We start from the raw sequence: 27,587 nt of genomic DNA on the forward strand, positions 1-27,587 counted from the left end.
CTAAAACCAAAATCAAGTAAATCTGAAACGTCCTCGTCAAGTAGCAACACAGACAAGAAACAGCGCTCCTCGCGGCCAGTCACCTTTGCTGCCTTAGAGAGTGACAAGATGTTATTAGAGGCGAAAAATGTGCGAGACACAGTTGCAAGTAACGTCCAGCTGTGTCGACTGGAGAGACACTCCAATATTTGAACAGGTCGGGTGCTGCGGTAGCTTCCGCAGCCAGCCAGCCAGCCAGATAATGAATCAAGTTCTGTGCACGCTGCCCCGAGGACGGTGCCCACACCCGCTCACTCTCAGACACTTGCAATGTCATACACGTGTTTAACTGTTATCCTATACATCGCAACGGCAGCAGTTGCTTCTTTATGTCTGCTGCAAGTAATATTTATGCACCGTTGTTATCTATCATTGCGTATTCCTGATCACATTTAACCTGTAGGTTTGGAGGAGGCGAGTGGGAGGAGTGACACGAAAACACAACTATGGGACGCCTGGAGCAATCTGAAATAACTCTACAACCCACGAAGCCGTTCTAATCAAACTAGGTAAGAACATTACTCACTATCTGGAAAAAAAGAAAAATACCACGATAGGGCGGCGGGTGGGGGTGGGAGTGGAAGGTACATGGCGCTAAGATATCCTTAGGTTGGTGTTGGTGGTAATGGTGATACATTAAAGTAATCGGGAACGACCCATACTAGTTCGGAATACACAGCTTTCGTTGTAACGCTGCTGACTGGTGAGTGTTTGGATGACGTTTCATACCTGCGCCTTGGTGGGGTGGAGAGTGAGGTGGTAGACGACTTAACAGGAGTCGAGAATTCGGACTAGGCTGAATGGTAATGGCCCTGGCGACAATAAACCCTTGGTTGTGGAAGTAGAGGTGGAGGTGAAAGGGCGTCACGTTGGAGCGACCAAAATTTCGGATGTTAGTATCAAGCACACAAGCCTTCGGCGTCGTTGGCTGATAGGCAACATTCCCGAAAGCACTTCGCCAATATGGACGGGGAGTCGGAGTGGGTAACAAAAACACGTGTCGATCCTGAAGATACAGATTCGATACAAATATAATTCGTTATTGAATTTTTTATATTTCCCTACCATCCTCACACATTCATCTCGTCCGTAATAGCGGTAGCAATACTAAAGCGAAAGGTATCGTTTTCCAGATATTGAGTCATATATGTAATCACACACTACGAACCTAGAATCGGTTTCCTGTACGAGATACGAATGCAGCCAAAGGAAATCAATTCAAATGTACTGGTTTCAGTCTGAAGAAACATTACATTTCCATGTCCCGCTGAGGACAAAATCAAAAAGCTCGGGCTGGGCAGGAAAGAGCACCTTGCTCTTCGAAGGTAACATGCATGTGTCTGCATTAAGTGACTCAGGAAAATCACTAGAAAATTTTGTGCTCTATAAGGTGAAAGAGATCTGAAAGTCAATTCTCCCAATATTTTAGGCACACCGTCAGGAGTCTGTAGAATTTTGGGGGGCAAAACCTACTTCTGTACGTCTGCCGGAACACTGTGGAGATTCTCTCCGATCTACACACATGCGTTCTCGTCTACGCGGGTGCGTTGGTCTCTTTACGCAGTTCACTGGCGCTGCCATGCTGGTTGGAACGTAGAGTGGCGGAATGATCCAGCGCCACAGTATAGGACGGGAGTGGAGCTGAGGCGGCCACGCTAGCGTGGTGTCCACGCTTGCGCTGTGAACACGCAGTTGTAAGCACAGCTAAGTGCACATCAGAGCAACAGGTAGCACAGCCCCGGAACAACTACAGCTATGCATTCCACTTGCTTATCCCACGTGACCACGCTTAAATACCAATCCCACTTTTCTCAATAACGATGATACACAATGCAATGAACGGGTTACTAGACGAAAAGCTACAAGTTTTTTTTTTTGTTTTTTTTTATCGTCTACAGGAACAGACTGGTGCTTATATCTTACCTTCTCGCCTTCGTTGGCTGTTATTTGTCCTCCAGTACACCTGTTTTTCGTGCATAGCCGACCAGTTTTGGTGTAAACGTGCGAGAACTCTGCATTCATGGACTGTGCGGCTGGTCCCGGCGGAGGTTCGAGTCCTCCCTCGGGCGTGTGTGTGTGTGTGTGTGTGTGTGTGTGTGTGTGTGTGTCTCCTTAGGATAATGTAGGTTAAGTAGTGTGTAAGCTTAGGGACTGATGACCATAGCAGTTAAGTCCCATAAGATTTCACACACATTTTTGAACCACTTTCCAAGATGGCAGTGCCTAAATTCCCACGGTTAAATTTAGTCAAAATTCATATGGCGAACTTGTAGCTGAACGTCGAAAGAGTTTACCTGCTGAAAAAAATTCGTGAGGTCCTGCATCCATTCCGCGCTGAACTGCAGCCGTGTATGGAGTTATCAATTAATTACGTGACGTAAGTCCTGTCATTACGATGAATACTCGTGGGCGGTTTGAACGTGTCACCGCCAGTGAAGGAGAGGTGGCGGTCGGCAACGCTTCTGGCTACTGCGACAGCCGCACAGGAAGCGAGGTCGGAGGACGTGCCGGCCGCGAAGGCCAGACCCGGGCCATCGTCCTTGTGCGGCGGCGGCGGAGGCGGCGGCTCACACGCCACACCAGGGACACAGCCACAGGCAGCCGCGTGGGACAAGCAGGCCTCTCTGGCCCGACACCCGTGCCAACTGCCTGTGGTGCAGAGACGATGACAGGAAGAGGAGAATGTTGTGGAAGACATTCTGTCGTAAACACCCACAAAAGAAACTTCCTGGCAGATTAAAACTGTGTGCCGGACCGAGACTCGAACTCGGGACCGTTGCCTTCCGCGAGCAAGCGCTCTACGGACTGAGCTACCCAAGCACGACTCACACCCCGTCCTCACAGCTTTAACTCCGTCAGTACCTCGTTTCCTACCTTCCAAACGTCACAGAAGCTGTCCTGCGAACCTGCAGAACTAGCACACTGCACACGCTTCCATCCCTGATCTGCATTCAAGGCTTTCGGGACCCACCGAGATGAAACTTTCCGCATTCTCAAATTATCCACAACAATGTCATGAGCACTCCCTTGGGAGATTCCAAATGTGGTTTCAATGTGCTACAACGTTGTTCGACAGTCCTGCAAAACCGTATCGTCAATTCATCAGTCGCAACCGTAGCAGGCCTTCCGCTCCTTGGCGCATCTTCCACACTCGTCCTTCCACGTTTGAAGTCGGACACCCAGTTTTTCACTACTGCATAAGACGGTGCATCGTCCGTAAGAGCATTCCGCACGTCCTCCGCAATTTCCTTGGGCGTCATTCCCTTCAAATGAAGATATTCTATCACTCCACGGTTCTTGATCATGTTGCCCATTTTGCTTACACTACGGTATGCAACGCATCCCGGCGGAGAAACTAACGAAGCTGGAGCCGCGAAATCTGACCTGCATACCCACACACACAAAAACCACTCTGTCTTCAGGCCACAAGCGGCCCATCGGGACCATCCAACCGCTGTCATACTCAGCTGAGAATGCGGATAAGGGGGGCGTCAGGTGAGCACACCACTCTCCCGGTCGCCACGATGGTTTTCTGTGACCGGAGCCGCTACTATTCGGTCGAGTAGCTCCTCAATTGGCATTACGAGGCTGAGTGCACCCCAAAATATGGGAACAGCGCATGACGGCCCAGATGGTCACCCATCCAAGTGCCGGCCATGCCCGACAGCGCTTAACTTCGGTGTTCTGACGGGAACCGGTGTATCCACTGCGCCAAGGCCGTATACCCACAAAGGGCCACCACAAATGTAGTTACGGGACTATCTAGGGCTATACACTTTTCCATCGCCCCTCGTACATGCAGATATTCTCCCAGGTCGTCAGACCGTTTCACATAGACGCCCCGCCGGCCGATGTGGCCGAGCGGTTCTAGGCGCTTCAGTCTGGAACCGCGCAACCGCTACGGTCGCAGGTTCGAATCCTGCCTCAGGCATGGATGTGTGTGATGTCCTTAGGTTAGTTAGGTTTAAGTAGTTCTAAGTGCTAGGGGACTGATGACCCCAGATGTTAAGTCCCATAGTGCTCAGAACCATTTGAACATAGACGCCCCATTGTTTCTTGCAAATTAAGATCTCTCTAAAAATGTAGCGCACTTGAAAAGGACGAGCACTCAAACAAAAATTCAAGTGTTATAACAGTGTAGTTATAGTTAAAAAATGTACAAGACAATAAAAACTGCATCCAGTACTATTTGTGGCCGGAAGGTCCGCTCCAAACACAAGGGAAAGAACCAGGGTATAAGTTATAATTCTTTCTATGCAGTATACTTTACCTAAATACATCTACATCCTCCCCAGGCCTTTGTACAAACCCTACGAAATGTACCTTACAGCAGTGGAATCGTTCTGCAGTCTATTTCAAATGCCGGTTCTCCACATTTTCTCGACATTGTTTCGCGAAAAGAACGTCGCCTTCCCTCGGGGGATTCTCATTTGAGTTCACGAAGCATCTCCGTAGCACTTGTGTCGATCGAACAAACGCAACACATCTAGCAGAATGCCTCAGAATTTCTTCTGCGTCTTCCGTTAACCCGACGTGATAGGAATCCCAAACACGCTAACAGTACTCCATAAAGGGTTGCACTAGAGTGCTAAACGCGGTCTCCTTTAAATATGAGCTATACTTTCCTAAAATTCTACCAATAAACCGAAGTCGATCAATCGCCTCACCCACCACAATACTTACATGTTCGTTCCATTCCACATCACAATACGCATAGGTATATTAACGACCTGGTTGTATCAAGCAGCACACTGCTAATACTGTATTCAACCAATACTCGATTGCTTTTACTACTCATCTAAATTAAATTTTTCTACTTTTAGAGCAACTGCCATTCATCACACTAACTAGGAAGTTTTTCTAAGTCATCTCGTATTCTCTTACAGTCACTCAACTTCGACACCTTACCGTAGACCACAGCATCATCAGCAAAAAAACCGATGATTGCTGGTCGGATGATTATATATATAGACAGAGAGAGACAGAGACAGAGAGAGAGAGAGAGAGAGAGAGAGAGAGAGTGTGTGTGTGTGTGTGTGTGTGTGTAAAAGCGGTCCTGTCAATTCCCTGGGGCACTCCAGACAATACCCGTATCTCTGACAAACTTTCGTCGTGAAGGACACCATACTTGTTTCTATTACTTAAGAAGTCAGAGTCACGTGTCTGAGAATCTATTCCCTATGTTCGTATCTTCGTTAATAGTCTGTAGTTCGCAGGCTATTGTCCGAGAAAAACAGCTGAGCTTCGCACGAGCATTAGTTTTTAAATCTGTGCTGATTTGTGGAGGGAAACTTTTCCATTTCGAGGAAAGAGAGGCTATGTTCCATACTACTCGCAGTCGCTCGTCGAGCCTCCAAGAAGACTTCGAAGAGACATACCTTCGTTCCGTACATGCAGGAGTATAAAAACTTTCTGACCGAGCCACGCTCTAGCATCTTGTTACACGATAGCCTTTATTGTAATTTAGCTGGCTATTTGCTACCCCCACACATAATCAAGAAGTTGTTCTCTCCTAATCCATATTTCTGAAGTCCTATAACAGTGACTTCGCTCCAACCAGTTTCCATCTGTACTAGCATCTGAACAAATTCCCATTCAGTCAAGATTTTTCCAATATTGTAAAAGGTACAGGCGACTTCACGCACTGGTTTCGGTGCCAGATGGCAAACTTACAAGGATATAAAATTCGATTACGTAGTGCAACAAGTGTGTGATTTCTGAGGGTTCATGCAATGAGAAGTAGCTCAGAGACTGTTGTAGAAGTTCCAATAAAGTTCTCTCTCTGTTTTTATTCCATTATACTCGTACGAGAATTATATGGAAGGTTACGTGTAAATTTCAGAGTGTCAGACTGCTGAGAAGAAAAAATCCTCCTTCGCTTCCTTATGTAGCATGTGACCTGTGGAGCGCTAGAAGAAGTATATTTGCGAGACGAAAGAACTCGATAAACCACTTACCATGTCTCGCGATGGCTTTATGGCACATTACATGACAAAACACTCAAGCCCGCTGGCCGTGACCGCCATAATCTGTCTCCTGTAAACCCCCCCCCCCCCCCACACACACACACACACACACACACACACAGAGAGAGAGAGAGAGAGAGAGAGAGAGAGGGAGAGAGAGAGATGCTGCTGAGTTCTGCGGCTCCTACGGTGGAGCCAGAGTGCAGCATTAATCTTTAGTCTTGAGGTTAAAATGCTCTCTCCGCCTTACTGCAGGATACGTTTACACTCGTCGTTTCAAAACCACCATTAGCTGTACATACTGTAGTTAGTGAAGAAGCAAGATAACTAAAAGGTTTAAAAAATACATATTAAGGAATTTACAGATTCAGCTCAAAACTGGTGCCTCCAACGAAAGCTATTGAGTATCAGTACCTCAAAACGATTGCGTGATATTCAGTGATACAAATGTGCATACGTAACGATGCGCACTGTGCTTTTCTGCCGGAACATCTTCGAAATATAGCGTAAGGCAGAGAACTGGCTACATCCAGGAAAGTAAATCCTCACTTAAAGCTCTGGCACATCTGGAGACGACATTGTGTCACTGAAACGCGTCGTGGGAGAACGTGACTGAAATCCTGCCAGCAGCAGCAAGACTCATCAGTCGTCTCTCCTGTCCTGACCCAATGTGTTTTCGCTCTGCAATAGCCTAAGCAGCACTGTACTTTACGTAAGGCGAAAGGAAGCCTTTGAATACGCCTTTTATGTTATGAACAGTCGACGAATTTTAATCACAGCCCTATAAGCACGAAATAGGTTCATTTATATATAGGGTTGCTCGAAAGGTAGGTACAAATTCCATGAATTATAGTATCCAAATTAATTAAGATATTCGCACCACGTTTGGCTTATCTGACACACTGTCCCACAATCTTCTTATGCCGTTCAATCAATTTCAAAATGTGCGCCTTTGGTGGCCCGCACAATATCCAGTCTATATGCAATATATGCAAGCTCTGTCCACACTCAACGCAACATATTCGCATTAATTGTAGCAATGGCAGCAACGATTCGGTTCTTCAAGTCATTGATGTCGTTGACAGGCGTTTGGCAGACTGTCTTCGACATACCCCCATGGAAATAAGTCCGTCTGTTTAACGTCAGGCGACTTAGGAGGCTACGGAATTGGACCAACCGCGCCAATACAGCGATCTGTGAACACCTGGTCTAGAACTCTCAGAGTCTGAGCGCAATGTTGTGGTGCACCTTTTTCCTGGAACACGATTATATTTGATGGTCAGCCAGTTACGGTAACGTAAAAAGCTTCAGTTTATCAGGGAATTTATTAGCATTAACAAGTTTTTTTTATTATAAATACGATCAACCATCAAACACCACCACATTCACTTTCGTCTGTCACTTATCTCTTCCGTCACAGTATGCGGACTAGTTGTGCCCCAGAAGACAACATGTGTTTGTTGATCTTGCCACATACGTCGAATGTTGCTTCGTCAGGAAACGAATGCTGCTTCGTCATAAGAAGCCAATTTGTTTAGAAAATTTCCGTCCTCGTCTAAACGGTGAAGAACGTCCACAAGTAATAGTATACGTTGTGGACTGTCTGGTTTCAATGCACGCAAAAGTTGCAATAGGTGGGGATGAATCTGTAAATGTTTCCGAAGGACCAGGTGCACGGTCACCCTATGAATTTGAAGTCGTGCGACGCACTCCGAACGTACTTCTGCGGTCGCTTAGCATGAGCTTGGTGTCGACGCTCCCTGTCGACATAAAATTCCTTTACCAGCGTCGTATCGACCTCTGCGAGGGTGGATACTTTCTAAACCGTGTCTGAAGGCTCCTTTGAACCTGTGCGTCCGATTTGGTCTAATAAACCATTCTACACACTGAGCACTTTCTTGAACGGTCGTCATTACGCTTCACTCACAACAATCTGGAACACTCACAAACAAAACTTCGTCAGTTTGTCTTTCACACAAGCCAAACATGGTGTGAGCATTTCAATTACACTGGGTGCTACAACGAGCTGAACTTGTGGCGTACCTTTGAGACACACTGCATACTGTAAAGAAATACAGGGTTACAACACTCCCTTGGATACACTGTAATTAGCTTTACGTCTGCCTCTTTCATCCTGTTAAGAATGATGTGCAGCGTTCTACTTGCAAGGAAATCCAGAATCCAATCATAAATCTGATTCAATGCTCTGAAAGCTCGTCCACGAAAAGACAGCACGGACGGAAAGATAGCACGGCACTGTCAGGGCACACGCTACCTACCGTTTAATTACACGGATCCCACTGACGGATAGAGCCAACTGTGTCTCGCAAGATTTGTGTTTCTGTAATTCATGTTAATTAGGATTCCGCACCTCAATCGGTGAAAGCAGTTTGTCTCGCCGTCCGCCTATTAATACATCAACCCCATCCTGAGAAAAAGTGGTCGTAAGTCCCTAAGCGGGTAAAAAATTTAAGCTTCCGCATCAGTACAGTCAAAAGATACGGCCGTGCGTCACATTTTAATAGCTTGGAAGTATCGATAACAGGCAAAAATTCTCGATTGCCCGGATGGATGAACTATCTATATACATAATTAACTTTGTGCGGAACGTCCGGTGTGCGAATTTTACTCGCACTTATGCGATTTTTTTAATTATTATTACAGAGTCTCTACGCGCGTACGATACGCATATGGACCAGTAAAGTAGGCACATCATTGTGGTGAACACAGTGTAACGCGGCATTTTGCGTATACAGGTGTCAAACAGTCCTTCAAAAGCACTCATTTTTTAAGAAGACAACCGTGTTAACACAAAAAGTAACGTTTTTTAAGGAATGTCGGCATATAGAGCTTACAAGGGAACCTCCCCATCGCACCCCCCTCAGATTTAGTTATAAGTTGGCACATGGATAGGCCTTGAAAAACTGAACACAGATCAATCGAGAAAACAGGAAGAAGTTGTGTGGAACTATGAAAAAAATAAGCAAAATATACAAACTGAGTAGGCCATGCGCAAGGTTGGCAACATCTAGAAGAGTGTCAGCTTGCGAGCGGCATGGTCCCGTGGTTAGCGTGAGCAACTGCAGAACGAGAGGGCTTTGGTTCAAATCTTCTCTCGAGTGAAAAGTTTAATTTTTTATTTTCAGACAATTATTAAAGTTCAGGCACTCACACATAATCAACTTCGCTCTCCAAAATTCCAGGACATGTTTAGATTTGCTTGGACATATGCAGGATTTGACGGTCTACACACGGAAACATTTGAAAACGTAAAAAACATTTGTTTTGACAGAGCACAGGGAAAACTGTGTGACTGTGAAACTGTTGCATTCATTTGCTGCAGTTTATGTGACAAACTCTTATGTTTTCATCACTTTTTTGGGAGTGATTATCACATTCACAAGAAAACCTAAATCGGGCAAGGTAGAAGAATCTTTTTACCCATTCGCCAAGTGTGCAAGTTAGGTGGGTCGACAACATATTCCTGTCATGTGACGCACATGCCGTCACCAGTGTCGTATAGAATATATCAGACGTGTTTTCCTGTGGAGGAATCGGTTGACCTATGACCTTGCGATCAAATGTTTTCGCTTCCTATTGGAGAGGCACGTCCTTTCGTCTACTAATCGCACGGTTTTGCGGTGCGGTCGCAAAACACAGACACTAAGCTTATTACAGTGAACAGTGACGTCAATGAATGAACGGACAGATCGTTAACTTTGCGAAAATAAAGAAAGTAAAATTGTCACCCGCGGGAGGACTCGAACCAAGGACCTCTCGTTCTGCATTAGATCACTCTAACCTCGGGACCACGGCGCTCCTCAGCTCACATTGTCCTTGATGTTGCCTATCTTGCACATGGACTACTCAGTTTGTATATTTTGCTTATTTTTTCATAGTTTCACACAAGTTCTTCCTGTTTTGTCGATTGATCTGTGTTCAGTTTTTCAAGGCCTATCCACTGCGTCAATTTATAACTAAATCTGAGGGGGGTGCGATGGGGAGGTTCCCTTGTTAGAAACTCGTAGATTTAAGGGCAGAAAAGAAGCGTTCGAGATATGCCAGCAGAGAGCGCTGAAGACACTGTGACCGGAACGAGAGAGAAGCAGCCTACTTAAAAAGACTTGCCGCTGGAAGAACGGCCTACTCAGCTATTTATTACGCCATCCCAGGCAGTTTATATCCTGACTGATAGAATGATGGATGAAAAAGGGGGGAAGGTGCAATAAAACAAGACCACGAGAGGAGAACACGGACAGCATCCACAGGGTGGCGCACGATAACTCACCCGATTGAATTTTGATCCTACAAGTATACTATTGGGACAATAGCTTTCAAATTGTACGCTCAACTTCGTGCAGTTCATGGAAATTACGCTAGATGTCGTTGCGAGTTCATCACTTCCGTTGCGAGTCCGGCATTTCAGTTTGCCCCGATGGCGGACAAAGGACGGTTGACTTTCACACAAAAGACGAAGATTGTGTTATTGTTCACGGCGACGAACAGCGTTACATTGACATTTCAGCACACAGTAGGCTCCCAGTCCTTAGATAACACGAAGATTACATCAAAAATTCGAAGGTACTGGATCTGTTTTAGAGTATCATAGGCCACATCCACGTACCGTACGTTTGCCGCACAATATTGAATCAGTTCGAGTGGCTTTGACTCGTAGTCCGAGTAAATCAACAAGAGGAGCCAGTGCCGAGTTGGGAATTTCACACCGACAGAATTATTCAGTCCGACTTTCGCTTGTATCCATACAGGTTGACTATTGTGCATAAGCTTACTGCGAGAAATAAGGAGCAGAGACTGCAGTTTGCAAGGTGGGCAATCGAACAAGATCAAGAGGCAGTGCTAGACAACTCATGGTTTTCTGACGAAGCTTATTTTTACGTGAACGGTGTTGTAAACATTCAGAACGTTCGATTCTGGGCACGTGAACCTCCGCGAATAATTCGCACGAAAGACGCCAACGGGGAAAAGGTGTGAGTGTGGATCGCGATGTCAAGCCATTGAATCGTCGGTCCGTTCTTCTCCGATGCTACAGTAGCCGGTGAACGCTATTTACACGTGCTGTGAAACCAGTACTTTCCTCAACTCATGACCTCATGTCTTCCATTGCAGAGACAGCAGTCCATGTAGGGTTGAGCACGCCCCCATGCTGCCAACGTTGTGCTTGATTTCCTACACGAAAGACTTCGCCTTAGGATACTGTCAAACAGATTTACAGAACGTTATGCAGGAGGAGGAATGTGGCCGCCCCACAGCCCGGACATAAACCCATGTGACTTCTTCCTTTGGGGGTTCCTTAAAGAGGTGTACCACAGAAAACGTGAAAATGCAGTGCAACTTACGGCCATCATTGTGGAGTTATGCCGCAGCATTCAAGAAGATTTGTGTCGAAGAGTCGTCACAAATGCACGTGTGCGACTTTAAGTCGTAAACTAAAAGGCCAGTCTGTATTCTTTACTTCAATATCAATAAATTACAAATCTTGTCAACAACAAATGTGTTATTCATGAAGCAAATCAGGTGTCATATCGTGCGCCATCCTGTAAGATGCGTTAAGGATGTGGAGAGGCAATCACCCTTCGAGTTGAGCAGCAGGAGGAGAATGAGGAGTACAAAGTGGAGAGGATGGAATCTTACAGCGGGGAACTGTGTCGTCATAGGAACTGGTTGACCACGCTTACGTCTTCCCCCCCCACCTCCTCTCTCTCTCTCTCTCTCTCTCTCTCTCTCTCTCTCTCTCTCTCTCCCCTCCGCCTCACCCCCCCCCCCCCCCACACCGGGGAAGCTGCACGGCGCCGTGCTACTGCTCCGCGACCTTGGCCCAGTGCAGCGGGTGGCGCGTGTCCCGTTAAAAATAAACGTCTTGTTAGACTTGCGGGCCGCAACCTCTGCCGCCCCCAGACGGGGCGTTCGACTTGCCTACTCAGTAATTATTGCCGCTGCAGCACCAGGCGACACCACGACAGTAACGCGTCAGCACTCACCCGCCGTCGAGTGCTGGAACATTACTATACGGGAGTCATCGACGGCCGGTGACAGCGAGTGTATATAAAGATTGAGAGCGAGAATGGTCGCAACCTTTCCTAAAGGTCTCTGTGCATCCATCTTCCGACTGATCATGGAACGACAGCTGTTACTACCGTATATGCAGTACTACAGACCATACTTTCAGCTGTATTTACACGCCTTATTTTATTTGTAATCGACTTCAGTGTTAAATTATGGTACGCCACTACAAGTGCCTAAGTGATACCAGGTGATCGTGTGGACATCGATTATTGACCATTTTAAGAGGGTCTCTCAATACATAAAGTGCCACAATTTTTTCCTCACGACATATTTATTCGTAAGTGTTAGAATTTTGTGAAAATATGAAACATTTATTTTACATGTACGGGATAATCAGAAACAATCTGACAATCTTGTAAGGGTGTTGCAGGGTAGGTTGTGTCGGAAAATAATGTTGTTATTGTGGTCTTCAGTCCAGACACTGGTTTGATGCAGCTCTCCATGCTACTCTATCCTGTGTAAGCTTATTCGTCTCCCAGTACCTACTGCAACCTACATCCTACTGAATCTGTCTAGTGTATTCATCTCTTAGTCTCCCTCTACGATTTTTACCCTCAACACTGCCCTCCAATACTAAATTGGTGGTCCCTTGATGCCTCAGAACATGTCCTACCAACCGATCCCGTCTTCTTGTCAAGTTGTGCCAAAAACTCCTCTTCTCCCCAAATCTATTCAATACCTCCTCATTAGTTATGTGATCTACCCATCTAATCTTCAGCATTCTTCTGTAGCACCACATTTCGAAAGCTTCTATTCTTTTCTTGTCCAAACTATTTATCGTCCACGTTTCACTTCCATACATGGCTACACTCCATACAAATACTTTCAGAAACTACTTCCCGACACAAATCTATACTCGATGTAACAAATTTCTCTTCTTCAAGAACGCTTTCCTTGCCATTGCCAGTCTACATTTTATATCCTCTCTACTTCGACCATCATCAGTTATTTTGCTTCCCAAATAATAAAACTCATGTACTACGTTAAGCGTCTCATTTCCTAGTCTAATACCCTCAGCATCACCTGATTTAATTCATCTACATTCCATTATCCTCGTTTTGCTTTCGTTGATGTTCATCTGTATATCCTCCTTTCAAGACTCTGTCCATTCCATTCCTTTGCTGTCTCTGACAGAATTACAATGTCATCGGCGAACCTCAAAGTTCTTATTTCTTCTCCATGGATTTTAATTCCTACTCGGAATTTTTCTTTTGTTTCCTTTACTGCTTGCTCAATATACAGACTGAATAACATCGGGGACAGACTACAACCCTGTCTCACTCCCTTCCCAACCACTGCTTCCCTTTCATGCCCCTCGACTCTTATAACTGATAATTACGAAAAAATTCGAGCGTTTGCGAGTTAATTCGGATTGAAATTTGCCAATTAGGCAGCTGCGCGCGCCAATTCAAGCAGCCCGCCATGTACAATTAGTGACAGTTGTTCTCACAGCGTAGATGATAGCGCACGAGACCGCTCAGCCACTGGATCGGGTTCGGTCCTTATTGCTGTCCCATGTCTAATTTTTGTATCGCTTTCTTGTTCGGATTTAGGAAATCAAACCAAGAACACGTTTGGCGACACATTCGCTGGCGGGCCGCTTGAATTGGCACGCTTAACGGCCTGGCTGGTTAACTTCAATACTAACTTACTCCAAGACTGCGCAACGAATCGACCAACATCCTTTACAAGCTTTTAAGACTGTTTCTGACTGTCCTGCATAAGGGGCGATCAAAAAGTTTCCGTTAGGAAACTGTTGAGTCCAGAATCGGTATGACAATCAGGCAAAATCTCCGTGAGCACTGCTGCTAACATCCCACCGATGCCTTCTGTTGACACCAGTTTGGTAAACCGTCGTATCCTGCTGAGTAAAGAAGTCCCGAACAGCATGCTGAACATTCACGCCGGACAGGAATCATCGGCCTTTCAAGTCCTCCTTTTAAGGGACCGAAGGCGCGACAGTCGCATGGGAAGAGATTACGATTACAAGGAGGGGGAGGGATGCTCGAGTGTGTCCCATTTGAGTTGGAGCAACTCCTGCGTTACGACTTTTGCGGCATGGGGACGTGAACTACCATCAAGCAGCGGCACCCCTCGTCGTGCCATTCCACAGACACGCTGCTCCATAAACATTCTTCACTATCCGATATATGTCTACCGGTGTTTGTCCTTGGGCGGCCAAGTATAACAGCATAATGATTCTGTTTGGATGCATTTGGTAATAACGTCGCCAAAGTTCACCTCTCCTCATTTACCGCACGCACGTAGGATAGACACGAATGCCACACTAATGCCTTGCCTACATATCGGTGCTTAAATATACGCATCGTAGTCGCGTTACGTCGCATACAAGTTGCAGCAACGCCCTCAATCGACAATTTTTTGATCGTCCTTTATACCACGTCTCAATCACTTTCTATGGTCTTAACGGCAGCGCTGAGTGAGAGCACGTATTCTCTGTTGGTAAAAGCTTTTGTCTTGTGCTAGTAGACATAGTCACACAGCGTGAATTTCGCTAGCCTTATCTTCAAATGGTGTACCACGGTGAGAATCCTTGGGTGGCCTAAACAGACGAAAGTTCGAGAGCTCCAGTTCAGGGCTACAGGGAGGATGAGACAATTATATCGAACCCAATTTGGTGAGCTGTACCCGGGTCTTGCAGCTGCATAGGGGCGAGCATTGTCCTATCAGAGCAAGGTTTCCTTTGGATTCTTGTCAGATCGAACAAGTCTGAAACGGTTCTTCAGTTTGTTCAGTCTTCACATAGCCCGCTACACTGATGGTTGACCAGTTTATCAACACGGTCCCTGACAGGAAGACTTCTCCGTTGCTTATTTGCAGGTCGAAATACAAAAGTAGTTGAGTAACAACTATTCGAAATACAATCGCTGACCGCGAATTTCTTAGCTTCAGCTGCCGTAAGTATAGGTTTACTAACGATTAGTGACGTGACAATGTATGCCGGACCAAAACTCCAACCAGGATTCCCGCTTATCGCGTGCGCTCGCCTTAACCACTTCGGCTATCCGTGCATGTTACTTGCAAACATTACGTGATGATTATAGTGAACTATTACATAAGAATATAGACCAGTGGTTCCCAACCTGCGGTTAATTCCCCCTGAGGGGTAAAATGAAATTTTGTACGAGGTTAAAAAAAGATTCACTAGTGTTTGGATCTCGAAACTGAACTATTTTCAAAAGATCATTATTATCAACATCACTATTTCGTAAAACTAACACTGATTGCGTAAGTTAACACTTTTTACTTCAAATACTAGCATTAACGCCCTAGACAATGTGGTAGAGGTTACAGCTTGTGAAACGAATGTGTGATCATCATCTTCCTTGTTCCTCATACAGTCCACCTCCTGCACATATACTTTGTCATCCATCAAAACCGGCTCTGAGCACTATGGAACTTAACATCTGAGGTCATCAGTCCCCTAAAACTTCGAACTACTTAAACCTAACTAACCTAAGGACATCACACACACCCATCCCCGAGGCAGGATTCGAACCTACGACCGTAGCGGTCGCGCGTTTGCGGACTGCAGCGCCAAGAACCGCTCGGCCACACCAGCCGGCCTGTCATCCATCTCCAACAGTAAAGCCGATACATATATGCTTAAATATCCCCATGAAAATGCCTTCTCCGAGTTACTGGTCCATTGTTCACTTCACTACAATAACCGATCTAGTCGAGATCCCAACACAGCAGTTAATTATGTAATGGCTACCACATTGCTGTGCGGCAGTTGTCAGACGCAAAGCATTGGCAGCCCAAAAGTCTTCCAATTTCTACCATTTTAGGGGCAAGGAGTCCAGGAGTGTAACAGTCACATGCAGCAGGTATAGTGTACGCCCTTTGACTTGATTGGTGTTAAAATGGAGTTGTAGGGTGTGAGTGAAGCAACTGTCACTAGAGAGAGAAGTGGTGCAGAGGAAACACATTTTGTAACAAGTATCTATCATCAATGTGGATCATTAGCTTTCTTTTCCGAGAAGGCATTGTAGGTAAACTCGCTATTCACTGAGAATTACTTCATCTTTCTACAAATGTAAGTAAAATGCAGTTAGAATTAAGCGGTGCCAATTGTCTCATTATTTCAGGGTTTAGTAAGACACCTACGAAAACTAAATATCACATATCTTCCATCATTTAAAAAATAAAAGCGTTCAAAGAATTTTTTTTCATTCTAAAGTTTAATTAGGAGTTAATGTCATTGATGATGGGGTGGGGGGAGAGGGGGTACTCCTGTATCTGATTGCACGCAAGGGTAACTGTCTAAGAAAAGTTGGCAACCACTCGCGGTAAGTTGGAAATCCGGGTTCGAGTACCGGTCCGGCACACGTTTTAACATTTCACTAATGGGTAGAGCATCTGAACATAATACAAATGCTGCCACGGAAGCCGCAGTTACGGGATATATTTCGAACTACTTCATTGGCCTCAAACTGTTCGAACAGTTCAGACGAATGGCTTTTCTTTGGAATCTTGTGGTGCGTTGTGAGCATTTGTGGAAGCCATCTTGTGCAGACCTTTGAATATCTAAGAGTCTCAATCACTGCACACCGATCGCTGTAGAGCCAAATGTCGAATATGACGCACCGGTCTGTACGAACAAAGGCAGGCTTGCGTTTCACTATCTAGGTAGCTGTGGCTGTGGCAAGACGTCCTGAACGTGGCGATTCACACAGCTGTTTCCTAACTTCCTGGAGCTTTAAGCCTCTTTACCCATCACCCAGCCGTACTCCTATCAAGTTATTCATTACCATACATTATACACAAACGTTTTTTGGTTATTTACCATTGTTTCTGTTTCCGCAGCAAAGAATTCAGTTCCAGAACGTTTTTTGTAACGAGTGTCTGGCTCGACGCCATTCTGATGGTTCACTATGGCTCTGCTGTCTGCCGGAATTGAACGAAATTTTGCATAAGCGCAGAGGCAGCATCGAATCTAAAGTACCTGTAAGGACTTTCCTGTGTAGATTAATGGCTACAATTAATTTCGAGCATCATTTAATTTAACGAACGTCGTATATTTCATTGAGGGTGCGCAAATAAAAAACAGAAAAAAAGAGATGTCGGCTATGTTAAACAGTGATTCCTGCTTATTTTGTGAACGAAAGAGAGGAAGAATGGCTCAGCACACTCTTAAGTACACAACTGTTGTTCAGTACGCAACGTTCCAATTATTATTATATTATTATTATTGCATTCTTTGAGACGTATCACGATAGCTACTCGGTAGCCACATCATCAGCTGGTATCGTAAAGAAGTCTAAAGACAGTGTAATGTAACACCGACATAGATTGCAAATGAAAGACCTATAAATAAAGCTGAAGGGGTCATCCCTACTACATAGTGTCTCCGAGGCGCAGTTCCCACTGATGCGATACGACGATACGCAGTGCGACTCGCGATACGATGCAGAAGCAACCCGCATAGATGGAGCGCGTGGAAACATCAGGTGGCATGACAAAGTGTCACACCGGGAACACAGTAATACGATTCTCTGTCGTGTCAACGCGAGGTACTGGTTGGTCCACCCAGCTGTATCGTACGGTGCACGGTCAGGGAAGTTTGAAGTCATATAAACCACTCCGTCTACAGGTCACAAGTGGCCCATCGGGACCATCCGACCGCCGTGTCATCCTCAGAGGAGGATACGGATAGGAGGGGCGTAGGGTCAGCACACCGTTCTCCCGGTCGTTATGATGGTAGTCTTCACCGAAGCCGCTATTATGCGGTCGAGTAGCTCCTCAATTGGCATCACGAGGCTGAGTGAACCCCGAAAAAATGGCAACAGCGCATGGCGGCCCGGATGGTCACCCATCCAAGTGCCGGCTACGCCCGACAGCGCTTAACTTCGGTGATCTCACGGGAACCGGTGTATCCACTGCGGCAAGGCCGTTCCCTTAAAGTCATAATACGCCTAAGGAAAAAAGAATTGTTTCGTGTAGATGAAGCAATGCTACATCCGCCTCTGCAGTTAGTTTCTCACTGAAGCTTTTACTTTTCGCGCAAAAACCAAAAACTCCTGTTCTGGGATTCGTGCAAGTTCTCAGCTATGTAATTTCCCTCATTCGATTTTGAGGAGACTATTCTGTAATATAAATTGATTTTTCCACATCTTATAGTTGATACAGTTCGATAGTTAATTTTTTTTTTCCTTTTCGCTGTTTTCCAGTACTTATTGCGATACTTCGAAATTTAATAAAAAGACAGTGCGTGTTAAGTTTGCAGCAAAGAACGTGGTCTCTCGTCAGTTGACGTGTGGTGCATTCTAGATCATACAATGCAGTGTCCCAACTGTAGGTAACATATAGAAATCGTTTTCAACGTTGGAAGACGAGCCACATTCCTTTCGAGTATTGAGTAAACAGGTGAGAGTTTGGAAGTTGTTCGCTACGGCGCTGGCAGCGGCGCGCCACACACGAGGTTACTGCCGCCTGCTGTGTTTTGTTGATTGTGACGCTCCTGACGGAACACCAATGTAGCACGGGTAACAATCGTTTCGCGCGACCTTTATTGCAACGTGTCGTATCGCCACAGCGATAACCGCATCTGCGAGTGATCCTCGCTTGTCGAAAAATGTCAACTGGCCAAAAGGTCAAAAATATGTGTAATACATCGTAAAACCCGTTTAAAATTTCGAGTGACCAGTTTTCCAGGCGAAATTTACGATCATCATCCTATCCTCAAGACACCAGTCTGCGGGTTGGGAGAGGATTAATTTTAGAGTAACGAAAGGCTGCACAGAAGCGTAACTGTAAGAAAGAGCTGTAAGTAAAATACACTGAAGCGCCAAAGAAACTGGTATAGGCACGCGTATTCAAATAGAGAGATAAGTAAACAGGCAGAATACCGTGCTGCGGTCGGGCAACGCCAATATAGGACAATAAGTGACTGGTGGGATGTTAGATCGGTAACTGCTGCTAGAAAGGCAGGTTAGCAAGATGTGAGTTTGAACGTGGTGTTATAGTCGGCGCACGAGCGATGGGACACAGCATCTCCTAGGTAGCGATAAAGTGGGGATTTTCCCGTGCGACCATTTCACGAGTGTATCGTGAGTACCAGGAAACCGGTAAAACATCGAATCTCCGAGATTGATGCGCCTGGAAAAAGATCCTGCGAGAACGGGACCAACGACGACGGACGAGAATACATTACGTGTATTCCAGTACATGCATGCATGTCGGAAGGAACTTTGTATCGTAATTCGGAGTAACATAGGCATTGCAATAGCCATGTTATCCCCATTACTGTCAATGGTTCCCGCGCACAATTCCCCCTAAGTGTGCTGCCAACATTCTGAAATAGCAAGATTAAACTGAATATCACGATGTCGAGCACTTGCTTATAATTCTGTTGCTGTTCATGTGATACGCACACGAGTTCAAGTGAAAGCTGCAGTACCGAGGCAAAGAAAGTGCAGTGGTTTTGAGTAAGGAGCCATCTCTATAGTCGTCTGTTGTGATTTATTGGGACCAAAATGAACCTCAATGGGGTTAGCCGAAACGATGTTTCAAATCATTTCTTACAGAAAATAAGTCCACTGTAGCCCTTTAATTACACTCTTTATTACACTTTAGGTGAAACTGAAGTGAATGAAGAAATTGCATTGTATGTTTATGCAGCTGAACTTTTTCTCTATTAAACCACTGATTTCGGTTAGCATATACAAGCGTAATTAGCTAACAGTCAGAGATAATATTCTTTTAGGAAGTGATTGTCGGATTTTGTACTTGTAATGCCATGGAATGACTGAGTAATGCAAATGGTTCAAATGGCTCTGAGCACTATGGGACCCAACTTCTCTGAGGTCATCAGTCCCCTAGAACTTAGAACTACTTCAACCTAACTAACCTAGGGACATCACACACATCCATGCCCGAGGCAGGATTTGAACCTGCGACCGTAGCGGTCTCGCGGCTCCAGACTGTAGCGCCTAGAACCGCACGGCCGCCCCGGTCGGCTGAGTAATGCAAATGTCGCATCATCTCCAATTACAAACTCCTCTAATGTGCATGCAGTCATTTAAAAGTCGCTATAACAGCTGCAATATAAAAATGGCAACACTTTGTGATATTGTATTAATTTCAGTTATACCTCATGTATGCATTCTACTGAAAGCTTTCCGAAATGTTCTACTAACCAGTGCCTGATACTCGTTGAAGCTACACAAACACGCCGATAATCTAATAGCGTGAGGCCTAATGGCAATTGCCTTTAACGGCATGATCATTATCACACAATCATTTACCGTTATCCCATGCCCATGCGTCAATTTTCCAAGCCATACGCTTGGTGAATAAAATTCTGTAAATCTTTTTATCATTTAGCTACCGGCGTCACGTAGCACTTGTTGTTGCTGTTGTTGTTTGAGTTAGAATCGCGGCGTCCAAGACGGAAGAAACAAACACAAAATGTTACATTTTTCTGTGCTACATAACATGATAATCATGTTATGTTGATGTCAGTGTCAGTTGTGTGTTCTGTACATATAACGTGATCTTTACTGCTGCTGATACTACAGCCTAAACATTCTTAGTGCTCGAAAGTGCTGCCACATCGCGATTAACGGTGAATTTTTCTCAGTGAGCATAAAAATTAAGCGATTTTTACTTTTTGAAAAACTAATTATGCAGTCAACGTAAATCTTTTTGCACTTTATCACTGATTCTTGGAAAACATTCCCTGATTTTTTAAAAAAATTCGGTCATTATTAAACCTTTCATCCGAGGATTTAAAATTGCTCTGTCCAAAATGTGATGTGTCTGTGATAGAAGTCCTGCAGTCAACAAATGTTATGTGAACTCTAAACAAAAACCATTTTCTTAATCTACATGATACTGAGCAGAACGGAGTAATAGCACAGTTTTTTTTTTTAATTTGACTAAATAATTAAGTGGCGGACGTTTGAAATAAAATAATAGTTCTGTCGTGTGTTTTTGGTCACGTTTTTTTTCAGTAACTAATGAATTAATTAAAATAAAAAAATATTCTATTACTCCTTGCGGAGATGTCCGAGGCGTAATTCACCCTGGTTTCAGAAAGACATTACCAGTGTGCTTGCACTGTCTCAAGTTGACGGAATGGATTGCGGACAGACTAAGAAAGAGTTTTTTGACAAATTTCAGAAAGATATATGTCATTACCCCGTGGGCAATAATCAATTGCTTAAGAAAACTGTTTGTTTTTTTTATTTCAGTTAAGACTTGCAGGACTTCTGTCAGGGACACGTCTCATTTTGGATAGATCAACTTTAACGCCTCTGATGGGGGCTTAGTAATGACGGAATTTCTTTAAAAAAATCAGAAAATGTTGCCCTAGAATAAATAAACAATGTGCAAAAATATTTTCCAAAAAATGGTAAAAATCACTTGTTTTATAAAAGACATCTTTACGCCAGTGACTGTTATAAGTTTTTATTACACTATTGCAATTTCGGCTTTAGGCAAGTATCATGTGCTGATATTACGGCTAAGCCATGTCAACGTAATATAAGTGTGCCGTTGTCAGTCCTGTTAAATACATTCGTGTCGTCGTAACACAGTGCGAGCACACGTGTAGAAACATCGTAAAACAACGTAATCTGTAAATGCACATGTTCATTAACCCATCACTAGTCACACATGCATTAGACCACAGTTGTGGTGCATTTACAGATTACGTTGTTTTACGATGTTTGTATACGTGTGCTCGCACTGTGTAACAACGACACGAATGTATTTAACAGGACTGACAACGACACACTTGTGTGTCAGCTTACATTATGTTGACATGTCTTAAAGCCATAATATCAGCACTTGATACTGGCCTAGAGCTGAAATTGCAATAATGTAATAAAAACTTATAACAGTCACTGGCGTAAAGATGATGTCCTTGAAAAAAGTTTTTATGACTGTGCATCCCAGGTACAACAAGTGCATTCACTTGTTTTATAGGTTGACAGAGGAGACTTGGCCCTTAACCACAACGACAGCAACACAGAATAACAGTTCGTACATTTCCCTTACTGTCTTTGCCAATAATGTTCAATTTATCAGAGACATAAAAGTGTTGTGCGGGTGCATCATCTATATCCCGCCACTGCAGAGAAACGGAGAAGAGATTCTAAGAGCGACCCTGATACCAGTTGTACGTAGCACTACTCCGTCTTTGACAGCGCGACTCCACGGGTCACGGCCAATACATCAGACGGAGATGGCCGTCAGGAAACAAGTGTCAGGTTCAGCCGGAGGATTGCCAGTTTGTTTTTCGTCACTGAAGCCTTCGTCATACCGATTCTCGAGTACATCTCGCTTTTCTACACCTGGACTTTGATTTGGAATTCGATGTGTGAAGGCGATTCTGACTTTTGTCCATCGTACTGATTTGGGCTGGCGTTACTCTTAACCGACGCGCTCTATGGCAGTTGCCGGCAGCAGCCAAGCATAGACCCTGGTTTCCACATTTTTCGCGGTTCATGTCAGTGCCTGCTTAGCTAGGATCAGGCAACGGCGTACAATGTCTTATTGGTTTGATCTACAGCCAACGAATTTGATACGGACTCCGGGGATCTATCTGGAGACTGCAGGTTAGAATACTGAAAGTAAAGGAAATTTCATCATCATTATTTGGCCGAGAAGCAGAAGGGAGGTTATGACGTATAGCTTTTCAACGCCGTACTCTTCGGAATCTTTCTTTGCTGGATTTTAAACCTTGGTTGCAACCTAGACTGTTCTTGTTACTGAAAATGCTAAATTATAACTTATTTATTGTTTGTAACAACTTCTGGCTGTTGGCTGCATTGTGAGCTAACATTACTTCGCGCCTTTCTTTCTATAGTTACTTAAATACGCACAGATTAAATCATAATGAAAAAACATGTAGCGGTATGCATCAAGCTGTGAATCAGTTCACATACAGACACGATCCAACATCGATTAATGCATGCCAGTATTTTCGTTCTGATATTTTTCTGAACAATTACAATCGACCCTATTAGGGCCTCATAGCCGATACAATTAGTTTCTTGTTGTTTATATCCATTCCCTGACCAAATTCTAAATTTGATTCCTTGTTTTCTCAGCCAAATCTCTCTGGACGGAAGTGGGGTAAAGGGATTTCCAACTGAAAAGATTTGAGATAGGATTAATAGCTCCTGAATAGACAACCAAGAGAAGCGTCCCGAAAAAGTTGGCGGAAGCCGGAATAGAGCAGCTATTTTAAATTTGTTGCCGGGACGAAATTCTCATACAAAAATTATGAATGCAAAATGTGTGTATTTTGTGTGTGTTTTGTCTTTTTGTGTGTTTGCACCAACTTGTTCGAAACATGAATGCCTTATGTACAGCAAGGCAATTCAGTCCAAAAGACTTCCTTGTGAGCTTTTCCAGTGAAAACGGCTGCAGGTGATGACGGATAAAATTACGTCACAGCTGTGACGTAGAAAGGTGACCGCTGCAGGAAAACACTACCCTGTCTAAAGCGTTCAAAGAAGCGCAGGGCAATAATAGGCGTTACCGCGAACCTCGGCACGTAGTAGATATGTCCGACAGCTTTCTGGTAAGCAACGCAGTACCTGGAACCACTGTGCCGCATGACGTGGCGATCTCGCCTACACACGCCGCGCCTCACCGTACGAGGATACAACCGACCATAGGTGTTCAACCGATCGATCGCGATATCGCGATCAACTGGTCGATCGCCATGACATCACTGGTCGATCTGTGAACACCCTTGTCCTAAATCTGTTTAAACGAGCTGTTTTGGCAAAATACCGCTTTTCCGATAATGAGTATTTTGCACGGTATTTGTTGGCGGTAAATCTGACAATGTCTCCGTTTCTTTCGTGTCGTCCATCTGCATTTCACCGCCTTTTGCGCTCGTGCCACGGAGCAGTCTTTCCTCCTGCTTGGTGAGGTTACTGGTTGCGTTGTCAACTTCCTAGCATGTTAGCATCATTGCTCTCCCCGCCCCTCCTCCCCCTCCCCATTTACAGAGTGGTGCACAGAGGTTACGACTGAGCGTGCGTGCTTCTCTGTGGGTCTGAACGCCTATTCATGTCGTTATGTTTACATGTTGTCGTCTTCAGTCCGAAGACTTTTATACAGCATTCCATGCTACTCTATCTTGTGCGAACCTCTTTATCTCCAAATTTGTCCGCAGCTCGTGGTCGTGCGGTAGCGTTCTCGCTTCCCACGCCCGCGTTCCCGGGTTCGCTTCCCGGCGGGGTCAGGGATTTTCTCTGCCTCGTGATGACTGGGTGTTGTGTGATGTCCTTAGGTTAGTTAGGTTTAAGTAGTTCTAAGTTCTAGGGGACTGATGACCATAGATGTTAAGTCCCATAGTGCTCAGAGCCATTTGAACCATCTCCAAATAACTACTACAAGCTTCATCTTTCTGAATCTGCTTACTGCATTCAGCTCTGTCTCCCTCTACTGTTTTTACCCGTATCTTCTTGTCCCTCTACGATTTTTACCACCCACATTTCCCCTCCAATAGTAAGCTGGTGATCCCTTGCCTCAGAACGTGTCCAATCAACAGTTCCCATCTTTGCGGCAAATTGTGCCACAAATTTCTTGTCTTCCCAATTCGATTCAGTACCACCTCATCAGATCTACATCTACATTTATACTCCGCAAGCCACTCAACGGTGTGTGGCGGAGAGCACTTTACGTGCCACTGTCATTACCTCCCTTTCCTGTTCCAGTCGCGTATAGTTCCCGGGAAGAAAGACTGCCGGAAAGTCTCCGTGCGCGCTCGAATCTCTCTAATCTCTCTAATTTTACATTCGCGATCTCCTCGGGAGGTATAAGTAGGGGAAAGCAATATATGCGATACCCCATCCAGAAACGCACCCTCTCGAAACCTGGACAGCAAGCTACACCGCGATGCAGAGCGCCTCTCTTGCAGAATCTGCCACTTGAGTTTGCTAAACATCTCCGTAACGCTATCACGCTTACCAAATAACCCTGTAACGAAACGCGTCGCTCTTCTTTGGATCTTCTCTATCCCCTCCGTCAACCCGACCTGGTACGGATCCCATACTGAAGAGCAGTAGTCAAGTATAGGTCGAACGATTGTTTTGTAAGCCACCTCCTTTGTTGATGGACTACATTTTCTAAGGACTCTCCCAATGAATCTCAACATGGAACCCACCTTACCAACAATTAATTTTATATGAACTTCCACTTCAAATCGTTCCGTACGCATACTCCCACATATTTTACAAAAGTAACTGCTACCAGTGTTTGTTCCGCTATCATATAATCATACAATAAATGATCCTTTCTATTTATTCGCAATACATACGTGATTTACTCATCCTATCTTCAACATTCTTCTGTAGCATCACATTTCAAAAGCTATTTTCTTCTTGTCTAAACAGTTTATCGTCCATGTTTCACTTCCATACATGGCGACATTCCATACATATAGTTTCAGACAATACCACCTGACACTTAAAGCTATATTCGTTGTTAACAAATTTCTCTTGTTAAGAAATTCTTTTCTTTCCATTGCCAGTCGACATTTTACATCCTCTCCACTTTGAGCATCATCAGTTATTTTGCTGCCCAAATAGCAGTATTTATCTACTACTTCAAGTCTCTTGTTTTCTAATCTAATTCACGATTTATTTCGCCTACACTCCATCGTTCTCTTTTTGCTTTTGTTGATTTCAGACACTGTCCATTCCGTTCAACTGCCCTTCAAAGTTCTTCGCTGTATGACGGAATTAAAATGTCATCGGCAAACTTCAAGGTTTTTATTTCTTTTCCCCAAGCTTTGATTCCTGCTACAATCTTTTTTGGTTTCCTTTACTGCTTGTTCAGTGTACATACTGAATAACATCGGGGATAGGCTACAACCCTGACTCGCTCCCTTTTCAACCACTGCCTCCCTCTCATGTCCATCGACTCATAACTGCCGTCTGATTTCTGAGCAAGTTGTACACTGCCTTTCGCTCCCTGTATTTTACCTCTGCCACCTTTAAATTTGAGTCTATTCCAGACAACACTGTCAAAAGTTTCTTTAATGCTACAAATGCTATAAATTTAGGTCTGCCTTTTCTCAACCTCTCTCCTAAGAAAAATCATAGGGTGAGTATTGCCTCGTGTTTTCTTACATTTCTTCGGAATGCAAACTGATCCTCCCCAAGGTCTGCTTCTACCAGTTTTTCGATTCTTCTTCAAAGAATTCCTGTTAGTATTTTTCAACAATGACTTATTAAATTGATTGATTTCAAAACTGTCAACAACTGCTCATTTTGGAATTTATGTGTTAGGTAATAATAAATTCTTCGACGCCTTTCTATGGCTGGCAGCTCGTTTACCATCAAGAGCCACAGGAATTCATTAAGCATACCTGTGACATATGCTCTGATTCAGATAAACTTTTGATCTTTTCTACATCTTCAGTTAAATCTGTCTAAGAGGAATATAAACAGAGTAACAATATTATGAAATGCTTAAGAGGAGAGTTTTATAGGTATCCTCCATCGCAAAGATCATTTTCGACAAATTCCTTCAATGAATCTTAGACCGGCACCAGCTTTTCCCCACAACTATATTATGTAGTCCTTCCACGATGCCGACATCAAGATCTATGTAGTTTTCCATTGCATTCTAACTATTTATTGCATGTGAGGCAGCTAAGGAATGTAAGTTTTTTTGTGGCATATTCACGCTCTTCAAAGTGCTTTTCCAAATTATGATCATTTCCACCAAGCGCCGATAACCTGCAGTTATTACTGCATTTTGCAACTCTATTGTGCTGATGCAGTCTCATCTTTCATGGAATAACGTTACAACGGTACACCATTCTTGCGACGAGTAATCGCTTGTCCATTACCGCATTCTCAGAAAACACTGTACAGGAAAAATCGTTCGTTTCTTCCAACAGGTTGCGGGAAGTGGTTGACAGTGCAGGGGAACGCTGCAAGCAATCTTTACAAGAACTCGAGGTGGCTCATACACGCTAGTGCGAAGAGGCGGGATCCGAAGGTAGGCGATTCGAGTACAGAATGTGGAACAAATGTTTCTTTTTAGTATTTTGTCGATGAGAGGAAAAAGGCCAGGAATTAATGAGAATTGAACGTCTCAATACTCTTAAGTCATTACAAACGGGGAATTAGCTTAATTGGAGAAGGACGCGGAAGGATCCTACCGTAGTGTCTTTAAAGGAATGAACCCAGCATTTGCCTTTGATGAGTCAGGAACCATTAGGAACACGACGAAACATGATCAGAATTCGAAATACGCTCCTGCTGAATGGGAGGACAGTGAGTAAAGGCAAGAGGAGTAGAGATGACAGTCCTTTTGACGCAACAGTGCTGTAATATCCTGTAAGGCACTACCCAGAAGAATCTCGCGATCTCTCATTGAGAGTGTGTGGTACGGTCGTCTTAAGGGAACATTCGGCTAGGCGGTACCATGGTTCGCCGGTGACACTGTAATACTGCTACAGATGGCTTGCTCAATTCTTGCGCTTCAGCCTTATTTTAT

The 27,587-nt window shown here is 44.5% G+C and overlaps 1 protein-coding gene and 2 pseudogenes across 1 annotated transcript in view; all 3 read right to left on the reverse strand.

Annotated features, from left to right (window-relative positions):
- LOC126248864 (uncharacterized) overlaps positions 1-27,587 on the reverse strand; it is a 582,306-nt gene that overhangs the window by 214,842 nt on the left and 339,877 nt on the right. The gene's annotated exons all lie outside the window — the stretch shown is intronic.
- On the reverse strand, positions 3,647-3,764 carry LOC126208266 (5S ribosomal RNA; annotated as a pseudogene).
- LOC126207259 (5S ribosomal RNA) lies at positions 17,894-18,011 on the reverse strand (annotated as a pseudogene).

Source organism: Schistocerca nitens, chromosome 1 (genome assembly GCF_023898315.1).
Source record: "Schistocerca nitens isolate TAMUIC-IGC-003100 chromosome 1, iqSchNite1.1, whole genome shotgun sequence".
In the NCBI taxonomy this organism is placed as follows: Eukaryota; Metazoa; Arthropoda; class Insecta; order Orthoptera; family Acrididae; genus Schistocerca; species Schistocerca nitens.